We start from the raw sequence: 3,909 nt of genomic DNA, 5'->3' as shown, positions 1-3,909 counted from the left end.
TCTGTGATAGATCACTCAGTATTATAGACTCTAAGTCCATCCAAGTTGCTGTGCAGTTCAGAATTTTGTCCTTTTTATGACTGCATAATATTCCATCGTTATACATACCATATTTTTTAAATCCAGTCCTCTTTCAATGGGCAGCATGGTTGGTTCCGTGTTTTTGCTATTGTAAACAATGCTGCAACAAACATGTGTGTGCAGGTATCTTTTTCAAAGAGCGATTTGAGTTCCTCGGGGTATATTCTCACTGGGGGAATGCAGGGTCATATGGAAAGTCAATTTTTAGACCTTTTAGGAATCTCTGACTTCCATCCTTACCTGGCTTTTTTCTCCCTGTGTCTCCAGATCTCTCTCCTCATGAGGACACCAGTCATTGGATTTAGGACCCATACTAGTTTAGTATGACTTCATCTTAACTTTATTACATCTTCAAAGAGTCTATTTTCTAAATAAAATTACACTCACAGGTACCAGAGATTAGGATTTAAATATATCTTTTGGAAGGACACAACTCAACCCACAATACTAGGTATCACTATTCCTAACAATGTGATATAAATGTTTTCTTCCCTAGATTAAGATATAGGCAAAAATATCTACTTTTACCATAACCACTTCTATTCATTAGTGGAGTTGAGGTCATAGCCAGTGCAGTAAGGCAAGAAGGACAATAAAAGATATATGAATTGAAAAGAAAGAAAGACATTTATATGAAAATGATGTGTATACGTAACTCTAAGGATTCTACAGACTATTAGAGCTAATAGCTAGATTAGGATGTTTGCAGGATACAAAGTCAATAAAGAAAAATAAATTGTATGTTTACATACTAGCAATTAGAAAGTGAAATTTGAAAAACAATGCCATATAAGACTGCATAAAAGTCTATTTTAGCCTATTGGGGCTACTATAACAAAATACCATAGACTAGGTGACTTATATACAATAGAAGTTAATTTCTCACAGTTCTGTAGACTGGGAAGTCTGAGATAAGGGTGTCAGTGTGGTGGGGTTCTGGTGAGGGCTCTCTTCGAAGTTGCAGACAGCAGCCTTCTCATGGAGGAAGGTATAAACAAGATCCTTGGGGATCTCTTTTGTAAGGGCACCAATTCCATTCATGAGTGATTGTTATCATGATCTTATCACCTCCCAAAGGCCCCACCTCTGAATACTATCACCTTAGGAGTTAGGATGGCAGCATGAATTTTGAGAGGACACAGACATTCAGACCATAACAAAATCCATAGCATATATACAAAGCCTTTACACTGAGAACTGTAAAATATTTCTGAGACAAGTTAAAGAAGAATTAAAATAAAATTTAAAAGGTAGATCACATTTATGGATTAAAAGATCTAATATTGATGTCAGTTCTCAAATCGATCTAAAAGTTCAGTGCAATGTCAATCAAAATACCAGCAGGTACATAAGACACTTGAAGTATGAACAACAAAAGAAAATAAGTAAATCGAACCTCATCAGATTAAAATGCTTTGCTTTTGTGTTTGTTTTTTGTTTTAATTTTTATTATAAAGATGTGGGGTACATTTCAGGGTTAGGTATACAAACACTGATCATGCAGGTACCCTTGCTGATGAGGTATGCCTCTCCATCCCCTAGCAGTTTCCCTCAACTGCCAATCCCCCCGCCCCTGACAGTTTAGATTAAAACACTTTGTACATCAAAGGACATTGTCAAGAAAATGAAAGGACAACCTACAGAATGGAAGAAAAATATTTGTAAATCATATACCTAATAGGGAGCTTGTATTCAGAATATACAAAGAACTCATAACTCAACAACAAAAAGACAAACAAACAACCCAATTCTAAAACGGGCGAAGGATTTGAATAAATATTTTACTAAAAAATATATACAAATGGCAAATAAGCACATGAAAAGATGCTCATCAAGATATTCCATATTATTCATTATTAGGGAAATGCAAATTTAACAAACAATGAGATACTATTTCATACCTATTAGGATGTCTAAATAATTTTTAAAACACAGAAAAGAAGTATTGGTGAGGCTGGAGACACTGAATTCCTTATATGTTGCCAGTGGAAATGTAAAATGGTTCATCTGCTGTGGAAACAGCTTAACTGTTCCTCAAAATGGTAAACATAAATATTTTATGACCCAGCAATTCCACTCCTAGGTATAGACTCAAAGAAATTAAAAGCAGAGACTTGAAGAGATACTGTGAGACAATATTCATTGTAACATTATTCGCAATAGCCAAAAGGTGGAAACAACCCAACTGCCTATCAACAGATGCGTGAATAAACAAAATGTGGTATATACACACAATGGACTATTATTTGGCCCTAGAAAGGAAATAAAGTCCTACAACACAGATGAGCCTTCAAAACATTATGTCAAGTGAAATAAGCCAAACACAAAAAGACAAATATTGTATGATTCCACTTATATGAAATATCTAGAACAGGCAAATTCATAGAGATAGAAAGCAAGTTAAAGATCACCAGGGCCTGCTGTAAGAAAGAATGCGGAGTTTTTGTGTAATATTTGTAGAATTTCTGTTTGAAATAATGAAAATGTTTCAAAACTAGATGTTGATGATTTTTGTATAACATTGTGAATATAGTCAGTGCCACTGAATTGTTCACCTAAAAATGATTAAAATGGCAAATTTTGTTTTATATATATTTTACCATAATTTTTAAAAATTAATAAATTTAATTTTGTGATATACTAAAAACCACTGCATGAATTGTAAGCTTTAAATTGTATACTTGAATTGTACAGCTTAGATGGATGATATCTTAGATGTATGGTATGTGAATTATTTCTCAATAAAGTTGTTTTTTCAATACACCAGCAAGATTTTTGTAGAAATTGGTGAGATAATTCTAAAATTTATGTGGAAATGCAAAGGACCTAGAATAACACGAATAATCTTGAAAATTAACAAAGTTGGAGGACATACATTAACTAATTACAAGAATGTTTATAGAACTGTAGTAATCAAGATGGTACAATATCCATGGAACAAGAATGTTCAAAAACAAACCTCAAATTATGTAGTCAATCATCAAGATGCCAGAGCAATTGAATGGTGAAAGGAAGATCTTTTCAACAAATGGTGCTGAAACAACTGCCCATCTCTATGAAAAAAATGAACCTCAACTCTTATTCACATCACACACACAAAATATTCTGAGATCGATCATATATGAGGTCTGACAATTAGGTACATGAACCATCCTAGAAAAAGTGCTACAGACTTCATTGCTGAATTTGTCATTATTTGTTAAGGACTGACAATTAAGTTCACAAACTTGACACCATGCACTTACATTGGCAGCACTGTACAAATAACTGTATTGGAACACCCTCCCTACTCACCTGAAGATAAAGGAAATATTAAAAGAAAGACATTTGATGACATTCAGGACATCAAGGGTAATACGACGGCAGCTCTGATAGCCATTCCAGAAAAAAGAGTTCCAAAATTACTTTGGCAGGTGGACTAGTCACTGTCATTAGTGCATAGCTGCCCTATAGATCAAAACAGCAAGTTCAGGATTTGAAGAATCCCTGCAAATTAGGGGAGTACTTCGAAGGGGACAATAGTGATACTCAGCAATAAGGTATGCAGCATTTTTTCTAGGATGAGTTCTCAATCTTAATTGTCAGATCTTGTAACTGAATGTAAAAGTGATAACTCTAGGCTAGTTGCAGTGGCTTAAGCCTGTAATCTCAGTGCTTTGGGAGGCAGAGGTGAGAGGATTGCCTGAGCCCACAGGTTCGAGAACAGCTCGGGCAGTTTGGCGAGACCTCATCTATATTAAATCAAAAAATTAGCCGGGCGTGGTAGTGCGCACCTGTAGTTCTGGCTACTTGGAAGACTGAGGCAGAAGGATCGCCTGAGCCCAGCAG

Source organism: Carlito syrichta, unplaced genomic scaffold, assembly GCF_000164805.1.
Source record: "Carlito syrichta isolate Samal-C Ts95f unplaced genomic scaffold, Tarsius_syrichta-2.0.1 Scaffold311717, whole genome shotgun sequence".
Taxonomy (NCBI): domain Eukaryota; kingdom Metazoa; phylum Chordata; class Mammalia; order Primates; family Tarsiidae; genus Carlito; species Carlito syrichta.
The sequence above is the reverse complement of the archived record's forward strand: the minus strand, read 5'-3'. Positions refer to the sequence as shown.